This window comes from Kogia breviceps, chromosome 8, assembly GCF_026419965.1.
Source record: "Kogia breviceps isolate mKogBre1 chromosome 8, mKogBre1 haplotype 1, whole genome shotgun sequence".
NCBI classification, from domain to species: Eukaryota; Metazoa; Chordata; class Mammalia; order Artiodactyla; family Physeteridae; genus Kogia; species Kogia breviceps.
In genome coordinates, this window is record NC_081317.1 from 46,347,507 (window position 1) to 46,368,390 (window position 20,884).

At 36.7% G+C, this 20,884-nt stretch overlaps 1 protein-coding gene and 1 pseudogene across 12 annotated transcripts in view; both read left to right on the top strand.

Annotated features, from left to right (window-relative positions):
- The window catches only part of LINGO2 (leucine rich repeat and Ig domain containing 2), a 1,237,500-nt gene that overhangs the window by 611,406 nt on the left and 605,210 nt on the right, over positions 1 to 20,884 (top strand). The window lies entirely within an intron of this gene.
- Positions 5,078 to 5,638, top strand: LOC131760801 (BTB/POZ domain-containing adapter for CUL3-mediated RhoA degradation protein 3 pseudogene; annotated as a pseudogene).

A 20,884-nucleotide genomic window follows, 5' to 3' on the forward strand; every position in this document is an offset into this window, starting at 1 on the left:
AACAAATTCAAATAACAGTATCCTGTGTTGTCTGAGCCTGATCCAAAATCACTGCCATATCTGCAGCAGGTAAGAAAATATCTGGGTTAGTGAAGTCAATCTTATGACATCAGAATTCCATCCTTAGTGTGTTTTGCTTTTTCATTTTTCCCAGAGGAGACAGTTGTGGAAGGGAATGCAAGATTTATAATCAGGTATATATGACAATATGAATTGTATCTTTAAAAAATAATTGCCATGCTAAAATATATTTCCTCCTTGATCCAGTGGAATATTTATATTAATGTGGTTGCAACTTCTAATATTCTATAGACATTAGACCAGAAGTTGCTATGATTCCTAGAATTATTTTCTTGACAATCATTTCATGTTTGTGTATTTCTTTATCCATTCAAACAACATTCATCCATTCAACTAAAATTCTTGAATGAATGCTAATTGTGGGCCAGGGACTAGGGCTAGATACTATGGAGACAAAGACAAAGACAGTATTACTTTCTGGAAAATATTTACAAGCAGGCAAATATCTTTACATCATCAGTATTATTATTGAATGGTTACTTAAAATACTAGTCATCATTTTTTTTCTAATTTCACGTAGACTTTCATTATTAACTTGATGTAGAGGATAACGGTGTTTAAAGTCTTTCCAGGTTACGTAAAACATGACATGCTGTGTTTTCATTTTGAGCACATATTTATAAAATCGGAAACTTTGGCTTAATGGTGTGTGCCTGAAAACTTGAGTTTTCAAAGAAATTATTGCTACTGGACGTTTTCTTCTACCAAAATTGTATGGAACTAAATTGTGTAAGAACAACTGCTTTCTCTGGTCTGTGTGCCAGTCTTTATTTGCATTTGTGAAGGAGAAAACTAGATCATACTTTGCCGTATTTGGCTCTCAGCTGTAGAGCTCTGATCAGCAAACCTTTTAATCATGCCAGATTATGTGATTGTTTCGTGACACAGATGTACAGTCACTAGGGATTAGGGTTTGTTGTTTTAAAATTGTCATTTCAGCTGTCTGTATGCAGATACAGGATTGCCTTCAAAAATCTAAATATGGATCTTTCTAAAAATGCTGACAAATACATTAGAAAAGGAAGGTTTTTTCTACACAACCCCCTAGAACCCACCCCCAAATTTTTAAATGAAAAAAGAAACCCTAAAACTAAAACATTTATAAAGTATACCTTAACTGGATTTATTTACTCTTCTCTGGAAAATTATAAACTCTAAGTACTGACATATTTTAAGTATACAGACAATCGAAATAACAATCACTCACGTTAATTGTATACATAGTTAAACTATTAGAAAAAAATGACTACATTATAAGCTTGCAACTTGATATGTTTATGGATAATCTCAGAAATTTAAGAAAACATATCATACTGTGTCTGAAAATACATTAGGCTCTTGATAAATGGCCCTTTACTACATCAGGGTCTTTGTCATTAACAGCCAAATGTAATATTAGCTGAATCTATTTATGTTACTGTTTTTAGTTGATATTTATTTAGTATTTTCTGTTTGTCAGACTCTGGATTTTTCAACTGCTCTCTCACTTTGACACTTGATTGTGGGTGTTTTTTTTTTTTTTTTTTTTTTTTTTTTTTTTTTTTTTAGAGGGATGTATGGGATTTGTTGAATTGGGGTATAAAGAAGCCATTCATATCAACAAAGTGAACCAAGGACAGACATCAAGATCATATAGGTATCCAATGACAGTAGAGAAGGACTTGAACCTGTAATTCCTGAATCCAATGGTCTTTCGACTGTACCTACTTTGTTATTTTGATGCCAAAAGTAGGAGTGAGTATTTATTGAGTTAAATTAACTCAGGCTCCTCGTTATGAAACTAAATGATTTGTATTGCACATAGACCTCTGTTTTTGATATTGAATAAGGAACAATTCTTGACCTCAATGATTGGTAGAGACATTAAATGCCTCAGACATATGGAGATGGAAGTAATTGATGGCCTAACCAGACCCCCTTTTACTGGTGCTGTGAGCCCATCCTCCTGCTTCTGTGTGCTGTCTGCTGGAACACAGGATAATTCCCCCTTATGCCATCCAGCCCTCATGGCCCTCGACCAGTAAATGACTAATAAGGAACAAAAAAGCCAAGGTCTTTGGCCTCGAGATAGGACAAACTCTGAGGTGCAATGCATTCTACGTAGCTTCTCATGGAGTGAGGCTGAGGCTGGAATTTTACATGCAATTACACCTTTTCTTGGTTTTTTACCCTTTCTGTTTTGCTTCCTCTTTTCCTTGCTCTTTTCTTCATAATTTCTTGCACTTGAATCATTATTTAAGGATCAGTTTCTTAAGAATGCGACCTGAGAAAATGTTTGCCTATAAAGTTTTTCTACCCAAGTTGTATAGCTTATTTATCTCTTCCTACCCTGTTAGCTGTTACTATTTGCTACTCTCAACATGCCTTTTCCACTCACCTTATGTAACACATTATGGGTTCTTCCATTTTGCTGCTTCTGACCTGGTACAGACAGACAAAGCATACTTGAGAGATTTTTGTGTAAAGTTAGAATGAGTAGCTGTGAATGAGGACTTGGGTTTTCCGTAGATAACTTCCTCTTCTCGGCTAGAGTTTTCTTTTTCAGTTTTTCTGAGAAGTGACTTCCAAATGAATGCTACATGAAGCAGCTAAAGAACATGAGGTGATATAATAAAGTACCAAATTATGCAGTACAAAAAGAGAAGAAAGCAAACACCATAATAAGATGCTAATTGTTATGCACACTGATTGGAGAGCAAATACATCAAGCCCTATTCACCCCGATGCTCTCCCCTCCTCCAATCCCCCATCATCATGCCATGAATGTGAATCAACACAGTTTTCAACAGGAGACCACAGAATTAAATCAACTTGGCCAGAATTTTTAGGATCTCAGGATTTGTGGGCACCTGGCTACTTATTGTGTAGAGAAATCTATGTCTTCTGGGAGTAAGCTTAAATATGAAGGGTTTGATCATGTAGTACACAATTGGCAATGTCAACACAGATGTCTTTTCACACTGTGTTGCTGTCACAAAAAGGATTGTACAACAAACCTTGGCTTTCCACTCTGCCAGCTCTCTGAGGTCTGCTACAAAGCATATAGTTCAATACATTAGGAGAAAATATGAAAATGTGTGCCCCCTTAGGTACTGCCATGCCCAAGTAAATAAAATGTACTGCATGTAATTTCCTTATCCACAAAGCTCAACAAGCTCCAAGGGACCTGTTTGCAGAGAACAACCATATTCTACTTTGGAATCCAAATTATTCAGCTTTATTTTTCATTCTTTTAAATTTTCCTATTTCCATTATGGTAATCCATAGATTTAGGATCTACTCTGTGAAATGTGTGGCCTAAAATCATGTTATCTTTATATCTGAAATTCTTCCTTTTTCCGTATAGAGTGTAAATTAGTGGTACAAACAAGGCTTTGGGAGGGAATCTTTAAACTAGTTAAGTGAACAGGCTGCTCTAGTGCCCTTAAGCACTTCAAAAGCATGTATTTATTCACAGATGGCTAGTATGCTAATTACCATTTGTTATTATTTAGGTCATTAAACCCACTTCCCTAGAGAACTGCTTTAGACAGCTCCTTGTTTTGTAGCCCACGCTGACCTACTGTATATTCTTAAATGGAATCAAATTTTGTTTCTCAGGAAACACTATTTGCATGACTCTATTTAGTAAATCAGACTGGCTTTCCTCCTAAATGATTTTATCATGCTTCAGTGACATCCACATGGCTGAAGAGATGGCTGCTGGTGCTTATTATAATAATGCTTATGACATTCTCAATATCATAAACACATTGCTTTCTTTAGTTTCAAAGGAAGACAGTATTGTTATGTTCACTAGATGTTGTGGATTCATTGATATAAATATATAACAATGAAATGATGTAAGTGATAACTTCTCTTGAATGCAGTATTCCCATGTCAAAATGGTGGAATCAAATATAACCTCCTTCCTTGCTAACTCTATCTTCATTACTGAGGAAAAACACAAGCAAACAGGGGAAAATCCCCTTAAGCCCCTTAAGCCACTATTTCTGTTATGATGTGTTTTGAAGAAGTCTTCTTTACTCAATCACCTTTTAACCAGAAGCTGTTTCTTCATTACATAGAGTTTCCTTGGCAAACCAAGCACCACTGTCATTATTCTCACTGAATGATCATCTTTTTTTAGCAGCAATGGTTTAGTGGAATTGGGGTCTCTCTCTCTAATAGAATCTGATGCTACTTCATAGTTGTAAACATTTTGCCATCTCAAAACACTTTGCATTAATTTAATTGATATGTGTATAATCCACTACAAAAGGAAATAAATCTACTCCAGCCAATAGTGGTATGCTTCAATTCACCAGCTTGCAAAAATTATGCAATACATATTGTTTCTCTTGTTTCTTTGGCTCTCAGGAAGTTCAGAGCTAATCCTGTGCTTAATTGCTGAAATCATCCTTATTTAACATAGAAAGAAGCATTTCTTTAAATCATGTGGTCTTGTTTTAATGGTCCAGTTAAATATTTCTTTTATAATTATAATTTTATGTAATTAATTATATAAATTTATTTTATGTAATTAATTATATAAAATTATTTTATATAATTAAAGCAAATGCTTTGGGGACTAATCATAGAATAAACAATAAACATATTCATCTCATTGTGGCCTGTGAGATAAAGAGGGGAAAGATTACTATAGCTCTTTACAGAAGAGAAAACAGCTTAAACAATAAGCTTCCTTTATTACTTAAATCTAATTTACTTCTGAAAACATGTCAGATATTTTGCTATTTAAAATAGTGTAAAATAACAAAAAAATCTGTTCTCCATTCATACAAAAACACCAACCAACTTTTTTCTGATGTGATTAAAATATTTTAAACATGCATTTAACAAGTCACCAAGGATTTTTACACGACACAAAGCATCTAAAACACCAGTTACCTAGTTATTTAAGACTAAAGAACTCATCGATGGGTTTGTTTTTGCACAGTTTGCAAAAATACTATCCACTGTTAGATATAGATTATACTTTGACACTAAAAGAAATATGTTCTATAATGCAAATAAACAATGCAGGAATCACTTAGGTAAGATACTCAACTGCCTTTATGATGGAGCAGTCTCATTGTCTGAGAGCCACGAGGAAATGAAGAAGCTGTTGACAGAGGCCAAGGTTCAGGGCCTCATAGACAAGTGCCAGGCAGGCCTATGAAACAAAGGTACTTATGAGCCTTGCTGCAAAGATTCTGTTATCACCGCTTCCAAAGAAGAAGGAAAACTTACAGCAACTTCAAATAAGCTAGTTTTATAATTTCTGTATAACAGAAGCAGCAACGACTATTCACATACCAACATATCTGACAACAATTTGTTGAAAAACGCATTTGTTTTGACAACCTGTCCCTGAGCTTTGATGGAAGGTCCTATTCATAAGAGATGTTATTGAGGACAAATTTTGCTCTTAACCCTTTTAGGATCAAGGCTACAAGATGCTGGTTTTTTTTATATGTTCATCCTCTACACCACCGTGAAGGAACAGACCAAAGTAGAATTTCCTTAAGCCTGGACTTATGAAGAGAGATTGAATAGTTTGCCCATTGAAGTCTAGGATAGCCAGGAATTTAATTATGTACTCTAGAGTCCACAGGTGGGGCAGCCAAAGACTCCACTATCTGGAGGAGGATGAGAACGGGGGTAGCTTGTATTTACATCGCTCACCTGGCCGCCGGGCTTAACACCACAACTGAACTGGCAGCAGACCTGAGCTCTACTCCCTACTGCCCAGCCACCCTGCTGCGCTCCTGGCAGGCTCCTGGGCACCTTTTCTTTCCCCTGAGTCTAGAAATCATCTTTTAAAATGAGCCATATTACTAGTTTCCTTGTTTGCTTGATAAAACATTTCTTTTAGTTCTGTCTTTACCCAAGGTGAATACATCTCCCCATTGACGTATAAATCCATCTGAATTCTCTATTTTCAAGTGAGAATACTTGGAGCCAGGGTATTTCAGTTTTCAGAGGAAAAAGTGTGAATGGATGTAGGCTGTATATAAGACCTTTTCTGTGCAATATTTTGTTGATGGTGTTTACTACCTTTTGGAGCTATCTGTTCATTCTTAACTAAGGAGCTGGTAAAAAATCCAAAATATTTACAATTTTCAAGCCCCAACAAACTAGTTTTTGGAACCTATGCTTCTACGACTATGCAATATCTTATTGTTTGGGCAAAAGTTCTTCCACTGTTTGGTTTTGAATTTGGGCTTCTTGATAAATAGCTGCATCTCATATCAGTGATGTGTAAGCAGAAGAGCCCTGTACTCCTAAAACTCTGTTCCTAGTGTTGCTTTTGATGCATAGCATTGTTTAAGGTGAAAGCCATTTGTGGCCTTGATTAATTCTTGGTCTGATTTTTGCAGAGACTACCACATGTCCAGTTGGGAGTGTGGCGTTCATGATGGCATTAGGGTTCCTAAGATGTAAGGTTTCAGTGACTGTTCAGCTCTGCTAATGGCTCCTTTTGTGATTCTTGCATTTTCTGATTGCTTTCCCATTCCAGGAACAAAATCCATTCCAGGAATTAAATCTGAGTTTGAGACTCTCAAACTGCTGTATCACAGGATTTATATTCTTATTTTTCAGCCTTTTTCTCCACTAAGCTGTACTTACCAAAGCCCGTGGATGCTCTGCCCTTTGCTTACAAATGAAATTTGTCCCCAAGCATGGCCTGCCACACCTCCAAGGGGTGCGGTTCACAATAATACTGGGGAATCTTGCCTATCTTATATCAGCCTTTGGTAATTCAGTAAATTCAGCCTCTGGGTCCTTGAAATAGAGTTTACAGATGAGATTATTGTAGTAACTAGATATCATCTCTTCATACTACATGAAGTATTGCTTATTTCCCTGAAGATAAATCTTGCTTGTTTTATTTATCATAACTAACAAGTAATTACTGAAAGCCCACTGTTTTTTATTTTAAACATCTTTATTGGAGTATAATTGCTTTACAATGGTGTGTTAGTTTCTGCTTTACAACAAAGTGAATCAGTTATACACATACATATGTTCCCATAACTCTTCCCTCTTGCATCTCCCTCCTCCCACCCTCCCTGTCCCACCCCTCTAGGTGGTCACAAACCACCCAGCTGATCTCCCTGTGCCATGCAGCTGTTTCCCACTAGCTATGCACTCTACGTTTGGTAGTGTATATATGTCCATGCCACTCTCTCACTTCATCACATCTTACCCTTCCCCCTCCCCATATCCTCAAGTCCATGCTCCAGTGGGTATGTGTTTTATTTCCATCTTACCCCTAAGCTCTTCATGACATTTTTTTTTCTTAGATTCCATATATATGTGTTAGCATACAGTATTTGTTTTTCTCCTTCTGACTTACTTCACTCTGTATGACAGACTCCAGGTCCATCCACCTCACTACAAATAACTCAATTTCGTTTCTTTTTATGGCTGAGTAATATTCCATTGTATATATGTGCCACATCTTCTTTATCCATTCGTCTGTTGATGGACACTTAGGTTGCTTCCATGTTGTGGCTATTGTAAATAGAGCTGCAATGAACATTTTGGTACATGACTCTTTTTGAATTATGGTTTTCTCAGGGTATATGCCAAATAGTGGGATTGCTGGGTCGTATGGTAGTTCTATTTATAGTTTTTTAAGGAAACTCCATACTGTTCTCCATAGAGGCTGTATCAATTTACATTCCCACCAACAGTGCAAGAGTGTTCCCTTTTCTCCACACCCTCTCCAGCATTTATTGTTTGTAGATTTTTTGATGATGGCCATTCTGACAAGTGTGAGATGATATCTCATTGTAGTTTTGATTTGCATTTCTCTAATGATTAATGATGTTGAGCATTCTTTCATGTGTTTGTTAGCAATCTGTATATCTTCTTTGGAGAAATGTCTGTTTAGGTCTTCTGTCCATTTTTGGATTGGGTTGTTTGTTTTTCTGTTATTGAGCTGTCTGAGTTGCTTGTAAATTTTGGAGATTAATCCTTTGTCAGTTGCTTCATTTGCAACTATTTTCTCCCATTCTGAGGGTTGTCTTTTGGTCTTGTTTATGGTATCCTTTGCTGTGCGAAAGCTTTTAAGTTTCATTAGGTGTCATTTGTTTATTTTTGTTTTTATGTCCATTTCTCTAGAAGGTGGGTCAAAAAGGATCTTGCTGTGATATATGTCATAGAGTGTTCTGCCTATGTTTTCCTCTAAGAGTTTTATAGTGTCTAGCCATACATTTAGGTCTTTAATCCATTTTGAGTTTATTTTTGTGTATGATGTTGAGAAGTGTTCTAATCTCATACTTTTACATGTAGCTGTCCAGTTTTCCCAGCACCACTTATTGAAGAGGCTCTCTTTTCTCCGCTGTATATTCTTGCCTCCTTTCTCAAAGATAAGTTGACCATATGTATGTGGGTTTATCTCTGGGCTCTCTATCCTATTCCATTGATCTATATTTCTGTTTTTGTGCCAGTACTATACTGTCTTGATTACTGTAGCCTTGTAGTACAGTCTGAAGTCAGGGAGCCTGATTCCTCCAGCTCCATTTGTCGTTCTAGAGATTGCTTTGGCTATTCGGGGTCTTTTGTGTTTCCATACAAATTGTGAAATTTTTTGTTCTAGTTCTGTAAAAATTGCCAGTGGTAGTTTAATAGGGATTGCATTGAATCTGTAGATTGCTTTGGGTAGTATAGTCATTTTCACAATGTTGATTCTTCCAATCCAAGAACATGGTATATCTCTCCATCTATTTGTCATCTTTAATTTCTCTCATCAGTGTCATAGTTTTCTGCATACAGGTCCTTTGTCTCCGTAGGTAGGTTTATTCCTAGATATTTTATCCTTTTTGTTGCAATGGTAAATGAGAGTGTTTTCTTAATTTCACTTTCAGATTTTTCATCATTAGTGTATAGGAATGCGAGAGATTTCTGTTCATTAATTTTGTATCCTGCTACTTTACCAAATTCATTGATTAGTTCTAGTAGTTTTCTGGTAGCATGTTTAGGATTCTCTATGTATAGTACCATGTCATCTGCAAACAGCTTTACTTCTTTTCTGATTTGAATTCCTTTTATTTCTTTTTCTTCTCTGATTGCTGTGGCTAGAACTTCCAAAACTATGTTGAATAAGAGTGGTGGGAGTGGGCAACCTTGACTTGTTCTGATCTTAGTGGAAATGGTTTCAGTTTTTCATGATGTTGGCTGTGGGTTTGTCATATATGGCCTTTATTATGTTGAGGTAAGTTCCCTCTATGCCTACTTTCTGCAGGGTTTTTATCATGAATGAGTGTTGAATTTTGTCAAAAGCTTTCTCTGCATCTATTGAGATGATCATATAGTTTTTCTCCTTCAGTTTGTTGATATGGTGTATCATGTTGATTGATTTGCATATATTGAAGAATCCTTGCATTCCTGGAATAAACCCCACTTGATCATGGTGTATGATCCTTTTCATGTGCTGTTGCATTCTGTTTGCTAGTATTTTGTTGAGGAGTTTTGCATCTATGTTCATTAGTGATATTGGCCTGTAGTTTTCTTTCTTTGTGATGTCTTTGTCTGGTTTTGGTATCAGGGTGATGGTGGCCTCATAGAATGAATTTGGGAGTGTTCCTCTCTCTGCTATATTTTTGGAGAGTTTGAGAAGGATAGGTGTTAGCTCTTCTCTAAATGTTTGATAGAATTCGCCTGTGAAGCCACCTGGTCCTGGGCTTTTGTTTGTTGGAAGATTTTGAATCACAGTTTCAATTTCAGTGTTTGTGATTGGTCTGTTCATATTTTCTATTTCTTCCTGGTTCAGTCTCAGCAGCTTGTGCATTTCTAAGAATTTGTCCATTTCTTCCAAGTTGTCCATTTTATTGGCATATAGTTGCTTGTAGTAATCTCTAATAATCTTTTGTATTTCTGCAGTGTCAGTTGTTACATCTCCTTTTTCATTTCTAATTCTCTAGAGTTGGGTCTTCTTTTATTTCCTGGTGAGTCTGGCTAATGGTTTATCAATTTTGTTTTTCTTCTCAAAGAACCAGCTTTTAGTTTTATTGATCTTTGCTATTGTTTTCTTTGTTTCTATCTCATTTATTTCTGATCTGATCTTTATGATTTCTTTCCTTCTGCTAAATTTGGGGGTTTTTTTGTTCTTCTTTCTCTAATTGCTTTAGGTGCAAGGTTAGGTTGTTTATTCGAGATGTTTCCTGTTTCTTAAGGTAGGATTGTATTGCTATAAACTTCCCTCTTAGTACTGCTTTTGCTGTATCCCATAGGTTTTGGGTTGTCATGTCTCCATTGTCATTTGTTTCTAGGTATTTTTTGATTTCCTCTTTGATTTCTTCAGTGGTCACTTCGTTATTAAGTAGTGTATTGTTTAGCCTACATGTGTTTGTATTTTTTACAGATCTTTTCCAACAATTGATATCTAGTCTCATAGAGTTGTGGTCAGAAAGGATACTTGATTCAATTTCAATTTATTAAAATTTACCAAAGCTTGATTTGTGACCCAAAATATGATCTGTCCTGGAGAATGTTCCAAAGCACTTGAGAAAAATGTGTATTTTGTTTTTTTTGGATGGAATGTCCTATAAATATCAATTAAGTCCATCTTGTTTAATGTATCATTAAAAACTTGTGCTTCCTTATTTATTTTCATTTTGGATGATCTGTCCATTGGTGAAAGTGGGGTGTTAAAGTCCCCTACTATGATTGCGTTACTGTCGATTTCCCCTTTTATGGCTGTTAGTATTTGCCTTATGTATTGAGGTGCTCCTATTTTGGGTACGTAGATGTTTACAATTGTTATATCTTCTTCTTGGATCAATCCCTTGATCATTATGTAGTGTCCTTCTTTGTCTCTTGTAATAGCCTTTATTTCAAAGTGTATTTTGTCTGATATGAGAATTGCTACTCCAGCTTTCTTCTGATTTCCATGTGCATGGAATATCTTTTTCCATCCCCTCACTTTCAGTCTGTATGTGTCCCTAGGTCTGAAGTGGGTCTCTTGTAGACAGCATATATGCGGGTCTTGTTTTTGTATCCATTCAGCCAGTCTGTGTCTTTTGGTGGGATCATTTAAACCATTTACATTTAAGGTAATTATCGATATGTATGTTCCTATTACCATTTACTTAATTGTTTTGAGTTGTTCTTGTAGGTCTTTTCCTTCTCTTGTGTTTCTTGCCTAGAGCAGTTCCTTTAGCATTTGTTGTAAATCTGGTTTGGTTGTGCTGAACTCTCTCAGCTTTTGCTTCTCTGTAAAGGTTTTAATTTCTCCATCAAATCTGAATGAGATTCTTGCTGGGTAGAGTAATCTTGGTTGTAGGTTTTTCTCTTTCATCACTTTAAGTATGTCCTGCCATTCCCTTCTGGCTTGCAGAGTTTCTGCTGAAAGATCAGCTGTTAACCTTATGGGGATTCCCTTGTGTGTTATTTGTTGTTTTTCCCTTGCTGCTTTTAATATGTTTTGTTTGTATTTAATTTTTGATAGTTTGATTAATATGTGTCTTGGCATGTTTCTCCCTGGATTTATCCTGTATGGGACTCTCTGTGCTTTCTGCCCTTGATTAACTATTTCCTTTCCCATATTAGAGAAGTTTTCAACTATAATCTCTTCAAATATTTTCTTAGTCCCTTTCTTTTTCTCTTCTTCTTCTGGGACCCCTATAATTCGAATGTTGGTGTGTTTAATGTTGTCCCAGAGGTCTCTGAGACTGTCCTCAGTTCTTTTCATTCTTTTTTTTTTTTATTCTGCTCTGCAGTAGTTATTTACACTATTTTATCTTCCAGGTAACTTATCTGTTCTTCTGCCTCAGTTATTCTGCTATGGATCCCATCTAGAGTATTTTTAATTTCATTTATTGTGTTGTTCATCATGCTTGCTTTCTCTTTAGTTCTTCTAGGTCGTTGTTAAATGTTTCTTGAATTTTGTCTATTCTTTTTCCAAGATTTTGGATCACCTTTACTATCATTATTCTGAATTCTTTTTCAGGTAGTCTGCCTATTTCCTCTTCATTTGTTAGGTCTGGTGGATTTTTACCCTCCTTCATCTGTTGTGTGTTTTTCAGTCTTTTCATTTTGCTTATCTTACTGTGTTTGGGGTCTCCTTTTCACAGGCTGCAGATTTGTAGTTCCTGTTGTTTTTGGTGTCTGTCCCCAGTGGCTAAGGTTGGTTCAGTGGGTTGAATATGTTTCCTGGCTGAGGGGACTAGTGCCTGTGTTCTGGTGGATGAGGCTGGATCTTGTGTTTCTGGTGAGCAGGTCCACGTCTGTTGGTGTGTTTTAGGGTGTCTGTAGCCTTATTATGATTTTAGAAAGCCTCTCTGCTAATGGATGGGGCTGTGTTCCTGTCTTGCTAGTTGTTTGGCATAGGGTGTCCAGCACTGTTGCTTGCTGGTCGTTGAGTGAACCTGGGTCTTGGTGTTGAGATGGAGACCTCTGGGAGATTTTCACCATTTGATAGTACGTGGAGCTGGGAGGTCTCTTGTGGACCAGTGTCCTGAAGTTGGTTCTCCCACCTCAGAGACACAGCCCTGATGCCTGGCTGGAGCACCAAGAGCCTTTAATCCACACAGCTCAGAATAAAAGGGAGAAAAAAGAAAGAAAGAAGGAAAGAAAGAAAGGAAGGAAGGAAGGAAGAAAGAAAGAAAGAAAGAATGAAAGAGGATAAAGAAAAGTAGGATATAATAAAATAAAGTTATTAAAATAAAAAATAATTATTAAGAAGAAAAATCTTTTAAAGTAAAAAAAAAAAAAAACTAAACAGGACGGTCAGAACCCTAGGACAAATGGTGAAAGCAAAGCTTTACAGACAAAATCTCACACAGAAGCATACACATACACACTCACAAAAAGAGAAAAAGGGGGAAAAAAAATAATGTATCTTGCTCCCAATGTCCACCTCCTCAATTTGGGATGATTCGTTGTCTATTCAGGTATTCCACACATGCAGGGTACATCAGGTTGATTGTGGAGCTTTAATCCGCTGCATCTTAGGCTGCTGGGAGAGATTTCCCTTTCTCTTCTTTGTTCGCACAGCTCCCGGGGTTCAGCTTTGGATTTGGCCCCGCCTCTGCATATAGGTCGCAGGAGGGCGTCTGTTCTTCGCTCACAGAGGACGGGGTTGAAGGAGCAGCTGATTCAGGAGCTCTGGCTCACTCAGGCCGGGGGTGGGGTGGGTGGGGCACGGAGTGCGGGTCGAGCATGCGGTGGCAGAGGCCAGCGTGACGTTGCACCAGCCTGAGGCACGCCGTGCGTTCTCCCGGGTAAGTTGGCCCTGGACCCCGGGACCCTGGCAGTGGCGGGCTGCATAGGCTCCCAGGAGGGGAGGTGTGGAGAGTAACATGTGCTCGCACACAGGCTTCTTGGTGGCGGCAGCAGCTTCCTTAGCGTCTCATGCCCGTCTCTGGTGTCCGCGCTGATAGCCGCAGCTCGCGCCTGTCTCTGGAGCTCCTTTAAGCGGCGCGCATAATCCTCTCTCCTCACGCACCAGGAAACAAAGAGGCAAGAAAAAGTGTCTTGCCTCTTCGGCAGCTCCAGACTTCTCCCGGACTCCCTCCCGGCTAGCCGTGGTGCACTAACCCCTTCAGGCTGTGTTCACACAGCCAACCTCAGTCCTCTCCCTGCGATCCAACCTCCGAAGCCCGAGCCTCAGCTCCCGGCCCTGCCCGCCCTGGCGGGTGAGCAGACGAGCCTCTCCGGCTGGTGAGTGCCGGTCGGCACTGATCCTCTGTGCGGGAATCTCTCTGCTTTGCCCTCCGCACCCTGTTACTGTTCTCTCGTCCGTGACTCTGAAGCTTCCCCCTCCGCCACCCGCAGTCTCCGCCCGTGAATGGGCTTCTAGTGTGTGGGAACCTTTCCTCATTCACGGCTCCCTCCCACTGGTGCAGGTCCTGTCCCTATTCTTTTGTCTCTGTTTATTCTTTTTTCTTTTGCCCTACCCCGGTACGTGGGGAGTTTCTTGCCTTTTGGGAGGTCTGAGGTCTTCTGCCAGCGTTTAGTAGGTGTTCTGTAGGAGTTGTTCCACGTATAGATGTATTTCAGATGTATCTGTGGGGAGGAAGGTGATCTCCAAGTCTTACTCATCCGCCATCTTCTCTCCTCCCCATGCCCACTGTTGGTATTTAGTGTGACAAGTGCTACAAACACTATCAAGTAGAAGATCATAGAGCAAAGAATACAGACTGAAACCGTTTCTTTAAACCCTGAGACATTAACTACATTTTAAATATTAATAGAATGGCCAGTCTGGATAAAGGTTTCTTTGTGTCCAGACACAAACATTTGCAATGTTGGGAAGAGGAAAACATCATGTTAGTAAAGCAATTTCCTAAGTAAAGCTATCCAGAAAGCTATCCAGATAAACACCCACATTACGGAGGTGGGATGAGTGAAAGATGGGCATTAGATGGAAAAGGCTGAGTTCAACATATACTCTAGGAAAACAGTGAAGATTGATATTCTGTATTTCTTTCTCAAAATTGGCACATCTCCTTAATATTGGGTGGCATTCACTTAACTCCCATAGTTATTCTCTACTTTTCCATAACATTGAGAGAGAATTTTCCTCACCTGTTCTAATTGATAAATATGAAACATGAGGCCAAGTGAGTATTGGCAGATTAACAGTGGGGTGATTGATTTCCGAGAACCAATAGTGACTGAATGCTTACGAATATGCATTCTAATCTTGATGGGGTTAAGCAAGATTTCAGGCAATGGCTCTGTGACTTTACCCTTAGAATTTCTTAATAGGGACTCTTCACATGAAACCATACATTTTCAAGAAAATAACTGGCTTAAATGCCATTTCAGATTCGTAAACCACGTCTCCAGTGCCATTTCACACATGAAAAATCAGTAATAGAATCATTTGGGGGATTATTTGTTCATATACATTTTAACTTGGAATCTCTTTCTTGGACAGTTTTTGAAAATAGGGTATAAAACTATCTTTCTGGAATAGTTGAGATGGAGCTCTGATGGACTAGATAATCTCCATCCCTTTCAAACTATGCTTTTCATACTGTGATCTCTCTTCCTAAGCCATTTAGGAAACTCATTAACTTAAGCTTTGGTTGGTGTAATTACACAGTTGTGAAATGGTGTATCTTGTACACTGTTCTGTACTTTGTAAACAAGTACTCTCTGTATCAGATAACTGAGAATGTATAAACATTACTTCAAAATAGCAGTTACAGAACAAGGCAAGCTTAAGCACAAATGAAAAGTACAAGTTGTCATTCCGTTAGTATGGATTTCTTGTAAAATGTAGTTGTAAGCAGTTTGGCTTAGTGGAGGATTAAAGAAAGAAGCTCTGAACCAAATGTGAAGATTTAAAGGTAATGAACCGTGATTGATGATAATTTTGGAGAAATAAAATCTAAGCTACATACTTAGGTTAAATATGAGTTGGTTAATTATAATTAGTTCATTATTTAGCAAGAGAACAAAAAAAATTGTGCTCTTATCTAGAGATTACCTTAAATGTCTTTTCAATATATGTTTCCTTTAAATAACCTGTAGTTTAGACTATGAAATTGATTTTACTTTTTTTACACACACCCACAAATATAATTTCACTTCTACCTACAGATATTATCAGTGTAATACTGTAACATGGGTATTTTTGTGCTTTCTAATTCGATACATCTACCATGTTGATTTTACTACCTATTTTTTTTAACATTAAAATTTTAGAGTTCATTGTTAACATCAACCATGATAGTAGACATTTAAACAGGCTATCTGTGATGATTCATATTCTCCGAAAATTTTAATTTCTTTCTAGAAATTTGAAAGTTATGTTAGCAGCTGGTTAACTTTTTAAATATACTTTAAAAAATGTAGCTTTCATTGGGATCAAATATGTGAATTTTAGGAATTTGAGTTGCAGCACCTTGAAGTGAATATATATTACAGTGGTACAACACTGGCTTTGGGGTCACAGAGAACTGGGCTTAAATCCTGACCCTATTACTTCCTGGTCATATGATCTTGAGCAAGTTAATATTAGTTTTTGATTAAAAGGTATACGTTATTTTCAAGGCATAGCTTATAAGAGAAGTTTTCAAGATTCAGGGTATCTTATGGAACCCCATAGCAGTAGTGAGACCTTTTACCAGAAAATGAAAAGACACTAGAAATTTAGAAATTCAGGCAACTATGGTGGTATATCTGTTTTATCCTTCTATGTCTCCAGAACAATTTGGTCTATTTTGTAAAACATATTTGGAGGACAAAAGAGGACCACCCAAAGGGAGTGAGAGGACAGTTAAAAATATCATCATGACCTGGGAAGAAACATAAAGAAATGACTACTACACATAATCAGAACATCCTCATTTACCAAATAAGCATAATAATACCTTCTCTGTAAGGCTGTTGTGCATGGGGATTAGTAGTAATACTTATAAAGCATTTCTGAGCTGAGCACATAGTAGGTGCTTAATAAACAAGCTTTACTATCATTCTTCTTCTTGACTAGGAAATAGAAGACCATGTAATTATTGCATAATCTGGCCTCAGAATTAACTGAATTCTTGATCTGCTGAGGAAACATGCAGTCTTATAGAAGTAATAGAGACTGTGCCTGAAGCAGAGAATATAATTAGTAGTTGTTAATAATTATGGATACCCATCCCTCCAAGCAAGTCAAACTCTACAAAAGATAGGAAAGATGCTAATGTAAGTGGAAGACCCAATTCTCACCTTAATGGAGCACAGTTCTGTTGGATCATGTGGTATGTTACGAATGAATGAATGGCACAGGGCCAATAGAAAGGGTAAAATGTTTGTTTCCGTGAGGCAGGGCATGTGGAAGAAGGATGTGCAGATAAGAAATGGCTCTTTTTAAGACTTATAGAACTTATTGACTCCTTAAACACAACTTCTAAAAGAATGTTTATGCCTTACTCTGAGAAATATTAAAATCAATTTTAAAATTACAAGAAATCCCCAAAAGTGTTTCACAGGAGATGTGTTTTAAAATTTACTAGGAAGCTCAATTTTAATTCAGTTTTTAGAAATGGACTTTATAAAATGTCCATGTCTGCAGTTTAACAAGATCAGATATTCTGAAATTCAAACCCTCTCCTATGACAAAACACCTAAATGCTGGGTAAATTAGAGCCAACAAACTTTGAAAAGCATTACTGAGTTCACAAGAATGTAAAGAAAGTCCTCCAGAACCACCACCACCACAAAAATCCTCACAAAAGATAAATAATACAATAAAAGTAGAAAATCTACTCAGAAGTCAAAGCTGCCTTGGAAGTGTGTCTAACCCAGAAACTTCCAAGCTTCACTGGTATCAACTCCACTATGGAATAGGACTTGAACTTGACAAGTGTATGATCTGAAGCTGAGACCCCACCCCCACATTAAGTCAGGTACTCAAAAATGACAATCTTCAACTGATAGGAATGCTTACCAAATGAACAAACCAAAAAAGCCATCTATCTCTATTGGAACTTGGTGGAAAAAATTAATATTCTTAAAATGAATAATCTTCCTTAATAATTAGTATCAATAGCTCTTCTCTCATGGAGTCCTGAGATTTGAATTATACCATGATCTCAATCTGTGAAACCCAATCCAAGAAGCAACATTAAAATGTTTCCTAGTTGGTCACACTCCCCAGCTGGGGTTGCCAGATTTAGCAAATAGGATACAGGATACCCAGTTAAATTAGAAGTATTTCTAATTTGCCTGTGTATATATACACAGAGATTTAAAAATCTTGTATGGGATGTATTTCTATTAAAAACACTATTTGTTGTTTAGCTGTGTATCTGAATTGCCTACCTTTTTGTAATACCATTTCCCTGAGATCTGGCTCTTCTTAACAATTCCATATTTTGCACAATTTGCTTAAGAAATTCTTGCAGTTACAGTCAACCTTCTATTTACATTGTAACATAGCTCTATAGTGGTCACATGCAACTTATTTATTTTGTCCATTGAACATTCATTTGTGAGAAACATTAATATTATGAGCCAGTAGACTGAATATCTATTTGCATAAAGTTAACAACTCTGAGAATTGTTCTTCAACTTTGATATTTTGAAACGCGAAATACCATCTTTAAGACATAACTTGCTTTTCCAGTGATCCTCCATATGTAGGCTTTTAAAAATGTGCTCCAGTAACAAAAAACAGCATTGTCATGAGTTTTCATTTCCTTCGTCTTCATTTCATGAGTCCATATGTTCTCATACTGGTGATTATTTAATAACGTGCATGTAAAAAATTAAATTCTTCAGAGGATGAAATCTATTCCAAACCAAAATGATGACAAGGGCCATGATAATTATTCATTATGAGTTGAATCTTTCCTGTTCATAAGTAGTAGTGTCCATTTTAGTAACACCCCTGATGCTTTAAGGGATACATTTTTATTAGTTCTTTCTTTAATGCATTCAACAAGTTCTTTTAAGCAACAGAATACATTAATAACAGTGATTTTCTTTCAAATTACTAAAGAGATATTGAGAACTATGAACAAGAAATAAGTAGGCTTCACTCAATGGATTATTAAAAATCTTAACAAGAATTTGGGAGGCTCTTTTCTTCAGAATTAAAGTAGGATTTTAGTGCTTCAAATAAATTGAGATGTCCCCAACTGCATCCCCAACAGATGTCCCCAACAAGTTTTTGAATGTGGGAATTGAAGAATACTGAATATAAACAAAATCACAAAAATCCTTTAATTGCTCACTTTGAGCAATTGAACAGAATAAATGATGAAGAGAAAAATTTCATCACAATTAGTTCAATGTCAATAGGAAGAACATCAATACTGTTTCAGCAGTATAACACAGAACATGAGAAGGACAACCAACATCTTCCATAAAATTATTCATATTTTGTTCCACCTTTGAATAAACATTGTCTGCACCTTTACATAAACACCCAGCGAATTTCAATTTGGATTATATCCACCAAAAGGTGTACATGTTTTTCTTATTAACTTCTAATTCAATAAAAGGGTCTCTTCCAAAAATTTACTATTGTTCCTGAAGTCTTATGTGGAAGGTTTTTCCTTGGAATAGCCTTATAAGCAAGACTTTTTCAGGAGAAAAATATTGCACAAGCAAAGGGGATTTTTTTTTTTTTTCTACCTTGTGATAACTTGTATCCATGGCTATAACATAAAAAGGTGAGGCATTTATATCTTTGATAATTTCTGTGAAAGTGAATGGAACTGTTGCATTTTTTATTTTTGTAGATTTCCTTTTGACACTTGAAAATTTGCTTGCAGTTTCAGAATCAGAAAATGCTTCTGGTAAAAGTATGTGCAGCCGTTTTAGCTGTAAAACTGGTGGTATACGTAGCAGACAGCCATTACAACTTCTGCTGTTATTACGTTATCTTCTGAATGTTATTAATTGCTTTTCTTCAGTACTAGTTGAGGAAGTCATCTCTTATGCTTAACTGTATTGTATGCTGACTTATGTCTCACTTTCAATCTTTTGTTTATATTGACTAAACAGTTGTATCCTGCACAAATTTAAATTGTTTTTCTTCATTTAAGTAATTGTCCAGTGTTTAAAATCTTCATCACAAAATTTATGCTTGCATTTTGACAAGGTTTGTGTTGTGTTTATATATACACAAATAAAAATTAGATGATAGCAACAACTACCAGAATTGAAGGATTTAATATGATAATCTCATGTCAGTGTGTCATTTTGCCTGTAACTCATGAGTCCAATTCAAAACTAACCATAAACATAGGTGAATCATTGAAAGAGATGTGAACTAATAATAATTGAACTTGATAGCTGTTGCAGACTCCTCATTGACTGCAAAGGAGACCTATCTTTATAAGGCACAGTCTCCTGTAATGATGCCCGATTGATTTTATGTAAATATTTTGGAAACCTGACCCTCAGGGTCTGGGAGTCTGTCAGAAGCTGGAATGCTCAGGGCGTGGTGTATCTTAGCTGTCTTGCTGTGATCACTGGAGTAAAGTCCTATTGATGGTTGGCTTTTAGAAGCATGAGCGACAGGAGGCTGGCCTGATTGGCTGAGTTTCTCAGCACATGAGAGCTGACCAGGAGTTATCTCTGACTAGACACTTTGGGCAAACACTAGTGTTTTTATTCTTCAATATGAAAAATATGTACTTGTTGTTTGCAAGCTTCTCTTTTGGTCTTCTCTCAAACTATAGGAGTTGTTCAGGTCTTCAGTTGTGGAGATATAATTCTCAGGTAGTGTTGTCATTTGTCATTTAAGCACTACTAAAGATATTTTGAAATATATTTTATATTTTAAAATTATTTAATGAAAAGCTGAGTGTAGGCCATTTCGGGTACCCTGACAAACTCCCTAAAGAGCACAGGAAAAAAATCATTAAATACAGAACATGTCGGGTATATATATAGGGGTTGGGGGAGAGAGAGGATAGGATATCTGGCAACCCACATAGTAGGGACAATATGAAGATAATGTTCTGTGTATTTACAATTGTGTAACTGAAAGATTTTAAAGTAAAATTAGCATAAAGTAGTGAAAAGTAGCACAGTGATGAGGCACACTTATAATGAGTTCTTGTTAAAAATTAAATAAACATGGATTATGAAGTCTGACTTTCAGAAATAACATTAAATAACTGAATACTTTTAAAGTGTTACCACCAGAAGGAAAACTGCCCTTGAAGTTATAGGAAACCTCTGTGTCTTAGTTGGAAGAATAGATGTACATATTTTTAATTTTGTGTTTGTGTTTACATTATTAGCATTATTAGCACCTATTATTATTAGCATCTATTCACAGGAATCCCTGTGACATACAATGCAACGATATGAGAATTGACATAACTAATAATTGACATACATTAGAATGATCATA